The sequence below is a fragment of the Macaca fascicularis genome, chromosome 5 (assembly GCF_037993035.2).
Source record: "Macaca fascicularis isolate 582-1 chromosome 5, T2T-MFA8v1.1".
Lineage (NCBI taxonomy): Eukaryota > Metazoa > Chordata > Mammalia > Primates > Cercopithecidae > Macaca > Macaca fascicularis.
In genome coordinates this window covers 156,844,062-156,856,980 of record NC_088379.1, presented here as the reverse complement: position 1 = coordinate 156,856,980, position 12,919 = coordinate 156,844,062, and the positions used below count along the sequence as shown (strand labels likewise).

At 44.0% G+C, this 12,919-nt stretch overlaps 2 long non-coding RNA genes across 4 annotated transcripts in view; one reads left to right on the top strand and one right to left on the bottom strand.

Annotated features, from left to right (window-relative positions):
* LOC141410346 (uncharacterized) overlaps positions 1 to 12,919 on the top strand; it is a 97,131-nt gene that overhangs the window by 49,301 nt on the left and 34,911 nt on the right. The gene's annotated exons all lie outside the window — the stretch shown is intronic.
* LOC135970823 (uncharacterized) overlaps positions 1,841 to 12,919 on the bottom strand; it is a 28,115-nt gene continuing 17,036 nt past the window's right edge. For 2 of the 3 annotated variants that reach the window (XR_010586673.1, XR_012435297.1), the window contains one exon: positions 1,841 to 2,108. This is a non-coding gene — a long non-coding RNA (uncharacterized lncRNA). Of the gene's footprint in view, positions 2,109 to 2,896; positions 2,991 to 12,919 lie in introns of all 3 variants that reach the window. The other variant, XR_010586674.1, reaches the window with a different exon arrangement.

Below are 12,919 nucleotides of genomic sequence, written 5' to 3'. Positions count from 1 at the left end.
GGTGGCAGGCCAGAGAGCATGTGTAAGGGAACTTTCCTTTGTAAAACCATCAGATCTCATGAGACTTACTATCACGAGAACAGTATGGGAAAGACTCTTCCCCAGGATTCAATTATCTCCCACCAGGTCCCTCTCATGACACATGGGAATTACGGAAGCTAAAATTCAAGATGAGATTTGGGTGGGGACACAGCCAAACCATATCAATAGTCTTCCCAGTGACTTTATTGAGAATATAGCACCACCTTCCCCTCTTTCTCAATTTCCAATCACAGTTCAGAGAATCTTTCTCCATGTCCAGCAATCTTATGTCAGTCATCTTATGACATGGTCCCATCACCTAGAATTATCCTTCCATTGAAGTCATCACTAGCCACTCAACAATATTTGTTCTCTCCTTCCTTGGGCACAAAGCTAAAGTATATTCCCCAACCTCTCTTGCAGTGAGGTTTGGCCACATGGCTAGGTTCTCTGCAATGGAGATGAGGTAATATGGGTCACTTCCTGCTCTGGCCCATAAAAACTCTCCACACTTGCTTTTTCATGTTCTTTCCCCTTGCTTTGGCTAGCTGCAGATCTTGGTGAGGTCTTTGGGGATGAAGAAGCCACAGACAGAGGGAACCTGGGAGAAAAGTTGATCCTTCAACCTGTGCTCCCTCTCAGAATAGCTACATGAGAAATACAGTCTTCTATGGTGTTGAGGCATTGCCCATGTGGTCTATTTGTGGCCTCAGCCTAACCTGCACTAACATGTTCAATTGTACTTCCCTACTTCCTAGCCCAGTGCTCATCACAAAGTAAGCAACTAGTCAAAGAATGAATCAGTAGATATTTGTCTGTCTGAGCATCCTATTGTATTCTATTCACTTTCTTCTAGCAACTCAATGGAATTTCATTATAGCAAACAATAAATGCTCCATTAAAACCTTTAATGTCAGCATTGAATGTTCTGGGTATTGATCATAGATCACCTTGATATTACATTAGATTTCTTGACCAATTTCATCACCTGTAAGTCATTTGCCTATCTGGGGGCTAAGAACTGCTGTGGCAGGTTGCCAAGCACCCTAGTTTCAACTTGGACCCTTCTGGTTTATAATAATACCTATCATTTATCAAATGCATAAAATAGGCCAGCCAGACTGCACCATACACACACACACACACACACACACACACACACACACACGTTTTTCATCCAAACAACAAAAAACCTGTGATACTGGTATGACTATCATCATATTATCATATTGGTATTACTATCACAAGAACCAAGGATCCGAAGTTGAGGAATTATGCAGTGTCAGGAGGTGGTAAAGCAGGCCTCAGACCCAGGTGCTCTTTCATCTCTCTGTACAGACTTCCCATCTACTGCTGTCCCACACTTCAAGGTTTCACTGCCACTGAGCCATCTGCCTTCTTCACCAGGAGTAACACAGTCACTGCAAGCCCATATGGCACCTTTGTATGAATTAGAACAAGGACCCCTACATCAAGACACTTTGATGATATCTACCAGAAATTTGTTGGAACAAACACACAACTTTTCTATATCAATAATCTATATCTGTATCTTTATCTATATCTTTATCTATAATGTACATGGTAGTGCTCCTTAAGTTGTTCAGTGTTCAACCCCTATAACTGTGTGGAGTTGCCCTGGGGCGGGGGCGGGGGGAACAGCAAATGGTCATGTAGGTTCTGAGGCAGGTTTTAACACAACTGGTCTATAGTGAAGCTACTGGTGCTCAGAAGACTCATTTTCTATAGGAGTTTGGTGGTTCTGTCTCCCTATTCTAATAAAAATAAAAATAATTTAAAAACCTGTCACAGATGACTCAAGAAGAAGACTGCTTTATTGTCTTCCCCAGCTTCTATTCCTTTGATTGCGAACTCTACCTAGGAGTAGCTACCTGGACCATGTAGCTCATTTTACTCCTTCCAGAAATGCTGTGGGGCTCTGAAGTTACTAACTTCAGGCAAGCGTAGAAGGAAGCATGCGCTGTCCTCACTGGCAGAGTCAGCAGCAGCAGAGTGGCAGACGATGCAGCCAAACCTTCCCTTAATGCTGACCTGGCGACTGCATTGTCCCTTCTTTATTCTGTAAACTGCAAAGAGAAATGAGGGAAAATGAGTTCATTGGTGTATCTTTAAATGAATCAAACATGTATTTGTTCACCAAGGCAGTGTATTAAGTGGAGCCTGAGAACAAAGGAGATGAGATAGTGTTAAAAACTATTAGTTAACAATAATACATTGTTTCAAATAGCAAGATGGATGTTGAATGTTCCCAACACAAAGAAATGATAAATGTTTGAGATGATAGATATGCCAATTACCTTGATCAATATATGTATTAAAATATCACTATGTACCCCATGAATATGTACAATTATTATTTGTCAACTTCAAAAGTAAAATAAAAATCATGTTATAGAGAAAAAAACTCCAATATAGTAACTAAAGAACTTGAAAGGTTGAGGGAAGTAGAATTCCCAGCGCTGCTGCCCATATTCATAATCAGCAGTGTTTCTAGTTTCTTAATCTAGAAAATAAAATTGGATGTGGATTTTTCTGCTTTAGGAACATAATTGCTTCAGAGCAGAATGAATTATTAAAGTTAACACTAAGTCATCTGGAAAGAGGCATTTAGGCTCTGACATCTGGATGACTAGCAGCCACCAGAGGTTACTTAGCCTCTGTGAACCCTGGTTTTCTCATCTGTGTAATGGGAAAAGGAGTACCTACTTCATAGGGTTGTTGTGAAAACTAAGTAAGAAAATTAATATAAACCATTTATCTAAGCCTCCTTCATTTAGCAGGCACCAGTAAGTACTAGTTATTACTATTAACCTAATAATAATAATAATAACAACATAAAACATATTAAGCCCACCTTCCCCGAGGGTGACAAGACATTTCTTCCCATTATCTTATGGCATTTAGCAAAGTTTCTCCCAAAACTTGACACTTACACCTTGAAAGAAATTCTGAAGGAATGAACAACTATAGTGAATAATTAATATTAATTCTTGTTTTTTTTGTTTTTGTTTTTTTTTTTTTTTTTTTTTTTTTGAGACAGAGTCTTGCTCCGTTGCCCAGGCTGGAGTGCAGTGGTGTCATCTCAGATCATTGCAAGCTCTGCCTCCTGGGCTCACGCCATTCTCCTGCCTCAGCCTCCCCAGTAGCTGGGACTACCGGCGCCCGCCACCACACCTGGCTAATTTTTTTTGTATTTTTAGTAGAGATGGAGTTTCATCATGTTAGCCAGGATGGTCTCGATCTCCTGACCTTGTGATCCGCCTGCCTCAGCCTCCCAAAGTGCTGGGATTACAGGCGTGAGCCACTGCGCCCAGCCAAGTGAATAATTAATTCTATAACATGTGATACAAAATTTGTATGCAAAAATCACTACTTGCCACATCCATGCCCTCCAACTCTCCTGGCATGGATTAAGGTAGCAATTTTAACAGAGTACAGTCTTCTGAGCCTGAGAGATAAAGAATAACAGTCCATTGAAACGAACTACCATGAGGAGGGGGAATTTGGATAGACTCTTACTAGTAAATTGTGGCGGTCTCTTTGGACCTGAGAGTCAGGTTCTCCTAGCTGCCCGCTCCTATACTTCTGCGGTCTGATCTGGATTTAGACATGGGACTATGCACCCAGAGAGAAAGAGAACTGGGAGTCTAGATTTAGCCAGGGAAAGGTGAGGCTGGACTCAGGTCTGAGTGCATTCTGCATTACCTCTTCTCTACTAGTCCTCAGTAAAAATAAGAGATACAGATTGAAAAGTTTCTGAGTTGATTTTACATTCGAATGTGATGCAAATGTAGTTATACAAATGGCTATTTGTTCAGGTAGAACAGATCTGAAAGAAAAAATGGTAGGATGAAATGGAGGAGTAAAAGACACTCCCTATAACTGAACAGCAGTGAGCTTCTAAAGGTCCAGAGCTACCCCAGTTTGATTGTAGAGGCTGTGCAGTGTGCAACCTAAACAACTGTACATGATGATCCTGAATAGGTCTAAAATCCCGTTCATATGCTTACTTCCACAAATGTCAAAGGCACACCTAGTTGTGCTATCTCAAAGGTATCCATGCCTCCCTCCCAGTCTGCTCTGTTTAGGTTACAAGGTCCAGCCTGAAGCCCCATGGGGTTGGAAAACTCAAAGGGACTCCTAAGTTTGAGGATCATTCTAGATAGCAGGCAGCACTGGGGACCATTATAGTATTGTTGCTCCTTTGAGTCCTATTCTACAGCAACTTCGCACTCTGGAGGCTGCCAGTTACAAGCCATAGAAGGCAGAGGGTTGTGTTCTTGGTGAAACAAATCCCTGGGCCCTGCATGCTCACTCCTCCTGACAGCATGGCTGTGGTGGTACCCTGCATTTTTCTCTGTTTAGTAGATGGAATACAGCCTAAAGCCAGAAATGAGAGATGCACACTTGCTACTGAAATCTCAGGGCTGATGTCAAGTTGATGTCCTGGCCTAATATAGAAAAGGGAGACTCTCTATTTTTCAGATAACTTGTGTTTCTCTATACAGGAGGTGGGGTTGGCAACGCATCACCTGTTGCCTGCTTGGAATGACTATGCCCTTGGCCAACAGCAGGCAAAACCATGGCAAATGTGCCAGCAACACCATGCTACTTGTAGGTGGATGGCCTTCAAGAGGGAAAGAAAATCAGGAGCTCTTCTTTCTTCCAGGTTCTGAAGCAGGGCAACAGGGGAAGCATATATTATGGTGCCAGCATAAGTAAAAATGTTCCATGTTACTTTTTTGTACTATACTATTCTATATTATGTCATACTGTTTTATATTATGTTAATTAATCATATCATATGCCATGTCACCTTTATGTCATATCATATGGTACATGTGACAGGATGATATAATACTCTTTTAAGGGGGAAAATTTATCTGAAACTTGAATAAACCCCTTAGGAAATTCCAATCATGATTTTTTTTTCTCTTTGTTTTTGTTTACATGTTACCTTTGCCTCTTTCTTTGGCAGTTTGATATTGAGGTTAATATTAAAAGGATGCTATGAAGAATCCTACAAAACTGTAAAAGACAAGAAAATGACAGGATGCTTTCTGGGTCAGGCTGAGCTTGTTGTGAAAATGGAGTCCCTGCAAAGTTTGATAATGGGATGATGAAGCAGAGAGATGCAGGAGTTAATGACACTGAAGAGAGCTTGGGGAGTGGTGATGGGGTGAGGAAAAGGAGAGTGGAGCTGCACATGGGGAGTGGGGAAGAAGGAGGTTGCTAGGCAACTTCCCAGGGGCAGGAGAGAGAAATCCTGAGGGAGGAGGTGCTTTTGGAAGCACTGTGGATTGCCATGGGCAGCTATCTGTGGCCAGAACAGACAGACCCGAGAGGTGGGTCACCTAGTTGGCAGCCAACTGTTTGCCCGAAGCTGCTTCCTGCAATAATAAACAGTCAGGAGAAGTCAAGGGTATACAGCCCAAGCACTGCGGCAAACCATCTGAGCAGTAGCTGGGGTGCAAAATAAGAGCAGAAGCTGTTCATTCTACAACCTGTGCCCTGGAGGAGATAATGGCATGGCCAGTGGTGCCTAGGGTTGTGGTTTGCAAACGCATTCATTGACTGCCAAATAGGTACCAGGTATTACTCACTGGGAGGAACAAAGGTTAAACCAGACATGATTCTTGTCCATAGCAGCTCTTCATCTCATAGGGGAGAAAGGCCTAAAGACATGTGCGTTGCTAATTAGCTATAGTCAGTGGGTATAAAACAAAGCCTAATTATTGAGAATTTGGACTATGGAGCCAGGTTCAAATCCCAGTCTGCATCGCACTAGCTATGTGCTCTGGGAAAACAGGACCTTGTGGAAGTTACTTAATCTCTCATTTGTAAAACACGAATGATCATTGTACCTATGTCATAGGGTTGCTATGAGAATGTTCAAATGAGTTGACAATTGTAAAGTGCTGAGGATAATGTCTAGCAAATAGTGAGGTTTGTTTGATAAGTTCTGCATAGGATCCAAAGAATCAGGGCTAGGAGTGCAGCATTGAATGTGACGTAAGTACCTTGCCACGCATCCGTACTTCTATAAAGGTGATGCCCAGCTAGGGAACACTTGTGATGCTGGGGCTTACCAGCTTCCTGACTTTTCTATCAAATGGTTCTTTGATTATCCTATTGCATGGTTCACATTGTTGTAAGACACCTTCTCTGGGTGGAGGAAATCACGTCTTTCAAACTCAGATATGCAGCCTAAGGCAGAACTAGTTCTGAAAAGCATAGTTACCAGTTTCCTCAGCTCTCCTTCTTGTCTTCTTTTCTGTCACCTGGAATGGGGAAGAATACATGCCTTTCATGCTACATTTCCTTTGCCGTCAGTAGGGTCCTGCCCTAGCTCTCTTGTCTGCACAGGGTCCCTTTCCCTTCTCCATCTATAAAACCCTGAAGGCTGCCTGCAATTTTTCCCAGAAATTCATTTAGGTGTTTGGGATGCACATATCATCAGCCTTGCGTTTCCAACTTTCCTGGCCAGGTAAGCATGTTGCCTGTTCAACAAAAATCAATTTAGATCCACAGATCAGCACGTGATGTTCTTATTATCCCAGCCCTGCCTCCCTGCAAGAGTCTCCATGATACTTCGCTGGCAGGATCCAGGGCCAGCCAATTGCCACATAGAGAGACAACTCCAATGTCAGCTGTGCAAAAGACGGTTTTTTTGGCGTAAACACTTTGCAGAAGACAGAGGCGAAAAATGTCCTAAAACAGGAAGAAACACAGTCTTGAAGACCCATTTCTTCTGCCCTGGGATGCCCTCCCTATAGTCCCCAATCTGTCCACAGAGCCATCTGGGGCCATCACTCCAGTGTCCCAGTGGCCAGGTCCACGCAGTCTGCATGCTCATTCTACCCTCAGGATTTTCCATGACAGGGATAGTTAGCAGACTATTCAAACTTCCAGTTTTCTGTCTCCAAAGAGCCTTTTATGGTCAACTCAGATAAAGGCTAAGATTCAGTTCTCTCATTTGATTCTGCGTCTGAGGACATTTGACAGAACGGGCAGAGATTTCTCTCTAAATGCCTAAGTCTCGCGGTAAACCATAATTTTTGCATTAGGTATGAGGGCCTCTTTAGGGAGATAGTAAAATGCTGCAACTGCTCCCTCTGCACAGACTCTCTCCAGGCCCTGCGTGATCTGTCGGCTGTTTTCATCCTCATCCATCTGGTAAACTGGCCTGGGGCCTACTCACGAGTTGGTTGGACCCTTGACCTCAGGCACACGTCCAAAGCAACATGGGCTTAGATGGTTGGTCTGAGTAATGCCGGAGGTGCCATCTGTCCTGCAGGAAGACCATCCTCTGTGTCAGTCCTAAAGCACTGGCTCCATATTTTAATCACAGCTGGTAACTGCCACTTGCCAAAATGAAAGATACCTGAACAGTTAGAAAAGGAAGGCATGGGATTCAGGGGCAACTTTAAACATTAGCTAGAAGTTTCAAGCCACAGGAGGATCTCCTAAAAAAAATAGGAATGACAACAACAAAATAATAATAAATACAATTAGAAAATTGCCCAAGAATAAGGAGTTGCCCAAACACTTAAAGAAAAAAAAAAAAAAAAAAACAGAAAGATTCCCACAACTTGCAGAATAACCTGGGAATGGATTTTGTCAAAAATCAGAGCTACCAAAACGGTTCTAACATCTGCCTCATAGATAATTTGCATTGAGGCCAGCATGTCTCATCTTTCCCCATTCCAGAAAATGCCCAGTTTCTCCTAGAGAAATCAGAAACTCCAGTATTTCTAGTAATATTCGCATGTCATGGAGGGGAAGTGACTACTCCCAGAAATAATATCACTGCTTACCCAATCCATGAAGTGAAAGAGTTAAAAGATATTTCTCTGTTCCAAAGGCCTATGGGCAGAATTAAAAGTAATTGCCAGAAAAGCCAGTTTCAAAACAGTCTCTACGCTTGCATTTATTGAAGGAGCTTATTGGATATACTGGTTGCAAGCAGGAAGAAATCTGCTGACCTGAGCTCCCTGCGGCCCTGGTCCTCTCCACTCTGGTAACACCCAGGCAGATCTTACAACTCCTCCAGTCACACCCAGATACCAACTCCAGGCCAGACCAATGCGATCTCTTGCCTGTATTTCAACTTTTGATTTCTATTGTATTAATTTAATGTTTCCCCCTTGCCCCCAGCTTGGGCCTGCTATAGTTTGGGAAACTTGTTGGGGCAGGGCTGGGGGAAGAAGGAGGAGCCTGGAGCATCACAGTGAGGAGGAAGCCCCCTTTCTCGCTAACTTCTCCTCCAACTCACAGGGTCTAGTTCAAGGCCCTCAGGCTTAAGCCCAGGGCAGAAAGGATTAGAGGGAAAAATTGGAAAGACCCGTATGGGTGTAATCTAGTGCTGATGCTCCCTGGATACAGACTTGTATAGTGCAGGTGGGGGTTTTAAAGCACAAGGTGGTATGTAACTTGCCCAGTTAGAAAGTGGCAGAGCATGGCCGGGCGCAGTGGCTCATGCTTGTAATCCCAGCACTGTGGGAGGCCGAGGCGGATGGGTCACTTAAGGCCAGGAGTTCAAGACCAGCCTGGCCAACATGGCAAAACCTCATCTCTACTAAAAATTCAAAAATTAGCCGGGCAAGACAGCAAATCCGCTACTCTGGAGGCGGAGGCACGAGAATCACTTGAACCTGGGAGGCGGAGGTTGCAGCGAGCCTAGATGGTGCCACTGCACTCCAGACTGGATGGCAGAGTGAGACCCTATCTCACACAAAACAAAACAAAAAAGCAATAAAAGAAACTGGCAGAACATGGATTCTGGAGCCAACAGCAAGGAGATTCTATTTCCCTTAACTTGAGCACTGTTGCCTGTTACGACATCCTCAGCACCAGGCAGTCCCCGACTCTGTCCCCCACACTTCTGCTGGGGCACGCTGCCATCCAGGGGTCACCTTGACCAGAGTCCCTCAAGATGACTGGCAGTCAGATATCCTTAGTGTGGTCAACACTGCTGCTCAGGAAGCACAACTCTGAGTGGTGAGCTCTTCGCCAAGCAGCCTTCTTTCCACTCTGCCGCTGGCCAACTGCCCAGCCGGCCTCTAGCTTTTGATTTTCAGACACGCATGAGGAGCCAGAATCTGCCTGGAGACTCCAAATGTCCAGAGACTCATGTCAGACCCCTGAGAGGTACCTGAGGTCATCTTCCCTTGACTTTAGTTGAGGGAGGTTCCCAGCACCCTGACAACTCGCTCAAAAGAAATCGTCTCCCTCTGACTTTTGTATCTTTAAGGATTTCTTATACACCCCAAGGTGGGCCATAAGCTCAGGGCTGCAAAATCTGCTTCACAATCCCTTGACATTTCTTCTATGGGTGATTGGACATCTCCTGCTCTCAGACTTTGAGTCCTTGGCCAAAACTCAAAACTCAAAAAGAACAAAATAAAAGCTACATTGGACAACCTATTATACATGATAGAGGCAAGACTCTCCAAAACATAGTACATGTACATGCTAGGAGTAATACTCTTTAAAACAAAACTCTGTCTCCTAGGTTCTTCTTTCTACACACAACACACACACACACACACACACACACACACACACACACATGAAACAGCAGGGAGGGCAGGAGAGAGAGAGAGAATAAAGAAGAATAAAGAAAAAAGAAAAGGAGGGAGGAAGAAAGAAGGAAAGAGAAAAAGGAAATGAAAAAGAGACAACAGAGAGAGGAGATACAATAAAGGAAAGGAGGGAAGGAGAGAGGAAGAAGGGCAGAGAGAAAGACAGAAAGTGAAAGAATGAAAAAAGAAAGAGTCTAAGGAGAGAGAGACCACATGCACACACAGACTGGGCACTGGCATCACTGGTGTAACTAACATGACACGAAGCCCGCTTTGTGTATCATATATAACAGTTTATGAGACTCTTTGTGGAATCTCCTAATAACAGCCTTTTAAAAAATGTATTATTGGCTGGATGCGGTGGGTAGCTCACACCTGTAATCCCAGCACGTCGAGAGGCTGAGGCAGGCGGATCACTTGAGGTCAGGAGTTCGAGGCCAGCCTGGCCAACATGGCAAAACCCCATCTCTACTAAAAATACAAAAATTAGCTGGGCGTGGTGGTGCATGTCTGCAATCCCAGCTACTTGGCAGGCTGAGGCAGGAGAATCACTTGAACCCAGAAGGCAGAGGTTGCAGTGAGCTGAGATCGCACCATTGCACTCCAGCCTGGGCGACAGAGGGAGGCTCTGTCTCAAAAAAAAAAGAAAAAAAAGAAAGAAAGAAAGAAAGAAAGAAAGAAAGAAAGAAAGAAAGAAAGAAAGAAAGAAAGAAAGAAAGAAAGAAAGAAAGAAAGAAAGAAAGAAAAACAAAACAAAAAGGTAAGGTAAGGTTTTCCTTTTAATACAAAGCAGCCCCCAAATCATTTTCTTTTCTAACAAAGATCAGCCTGTAAAATCAAGCTGCAGATAGAGAAAGGCAAGCTAGAAGCTTGCACAAGTGAATACCAGCAGCTGTGCCAATAGTAAGGGGACTAGGTATGTTAAAAACGGCAGCTACATCTTCCCTTTTCTTTGTCAACCATGTGTACAGTAAGGAGCAGGCAACATGGCACGGGCCAGGCAAAGACTTCATTTGCATAACAGAAGATTAGGGTGGGGCAGCCAGCTTCCTTGCATGCTATGTAACCACCTGGTCCAACCAATCTTTGGGCCCTCTGTAAATCAGACACCACCTCCTCAAGCCTGTCTATAAAATCCTGTGCACTTGGCAGTGGGCCAGAAGTCCCACTCAGGTGCCCCTCTCTCGCAGGAGAGAGAACTATTCTCCTTTCTCTTTCTTTTGCCTATTAAACCTCCACTCCTAAACCCACTTCCTGTGTGTCATGTACTTGATTTCCTTGGTGAGAGACAATGAACCTTGGGTATTTCTTCCAGACGACAATGCCACTTCAGTGAGTCCAATCATTGGGAGTGTTGAAATGAATGTTGGATGATCACCTGCCAGGTGTGCCAAACCTCATTGCCTGATCACCTGGGAAGCTTATTATTAAAATACCACTCCACCATCACCACCACCACCATCGCCACGGCTGCCCCAGAACTGAATCAGAATCTCCAGGGGTGGCAACTGAATATCCATGTTTTTTCAACTCCCCAGGTAATTCTGAGGCAGCCCATGTTTGAGATTCACTGCTGTAGAATTAGATAGAATTATCTCTACAGTTCCTTCTAATTCTAAGTTTCTATCATTCAATGCACATACCGGACATTTGAAATCATCCTTTGTGTCCATATAAAGCTTCTGAGCCAGACTTTCTTCTTCCCCGAGAAGAGGCCCTGAGGAAAATTCTTCAAAGCGTGGGGACCTCAAGGTCCTGATTCCAAACAGCAACGAACATGCGCTCTAAGATTAGCCATTCTGAACCATATTTCTCCCTGAAGACTTGTCTGTTTCCTCAGTGAAGCTAGCCAAGCCTCCTAACCTCCCTCCAAGGCCACAGAGACCTCTTCTCCCTCCTCCAAACTCTGACCAGCAACCTGTGTCCTTTTTGCAGAGAAAGGGGAAGTAGAGGGCACTTCTCATATGCTCTCTGGCATCAGCTGTTGGGGGATTCAATAGGCCTGGTTAATAATGCCAGGCATCCCCAGCAAGTCACAAACTAATTGAGAAATAAGACAAAAGAATAGGGCATGTGGAGACCAAAATAACATCTTCATTGTTGATAAATGTGCTGTTAGACTAGCAGAATTCACAGTCACAGGCATCCCTGGGGACAGCTCTTCCCTGGGGCACAAAATCCCGCCCTTGCCAATGATCACAGAGGAGAGAGCAAAGCAAGCACTTCTTGTGGGCAGCCTGGCTCCTAACAGGAAGGGGAAGGAAGGGAGCATGGCTCTGTGAGCCCTGTTCCTCTTCATGGCTCTCCAGTTAAAACATGACCCTCCTCCTTTCTGGGGACGACTGGATGGACAGTGACCAGCTGAGTCGCACAGGTGAGCCCCCTCCACCTGGGACAAGCCCCCCAGAGCGGCAAGGAGGCTTCCTGCCTCCCCCAGTACTTTCTTAGTCTTTTCTATGTGTCTTGTGTCCTTGATGGGATGATAAACCAACAGAATGCAGGGATTCTGTGTTATCTTCTGTTGATGTTTTCTCCAAAGTGCCTGGCTCTCTGCTGGGCAAATTATAGGAGTTCAAAAAATATGTTTGTTTGTTTTTGAAAAATAAAAGACAAAAGACACAGAAGCAAGGAAATGACTGAAGGGACAGGGAGGGAAGAAATGGGGTTGGGGGATGTGATTTGTAAGTTTATCTTAAAAATAAGGGAATTGTGATGATGATTTGTAAGTTTATCTTAAAAATAAGGGAATTGTGATGATGATTTGTAAGTTTATCTTAAAAATAAGGGAAGCATGAGGGGCTGGGGATTTGACTCTGAAAGCAGATGGTTTGAGTTCAAATCCTGCCTCAGCCCTTTACTAGCTGTATTGCTCTGGGCAAGTTGCCTAAGTTCTCTTTCATCTGTACCTACCCGAGTGGGTTGTTGTGAGCATTAAACGGGATTTGGCTCATCAAAGGGTTAGAATACCAGTTGACAAACATGACTTTCGGTTATTCTGACCTGATGCCTGTTTTTGTAAATAAAGTTTTATTGGAACCCAGACATACCAGTTCATTAATGTATTGCCTGTAGTGGCTTTTGCAACTACACTAGTAGTTGAAACGGAGGTCTTATGACCTGCAAAGCCTAAAATATTTACCATCTGGCTCTTTAGAGAAAAAGTCTGCCTTTTGACTCCTGGCTTAGAACACAAAGCCCCATTCTTTCACCCTGTGAAGTAGAAGACTGAGTACCTATGTCACTCTCTGTAAAGCAGTGCTCGATTCTTGCAATTAGACATTGGTACTCCCTTC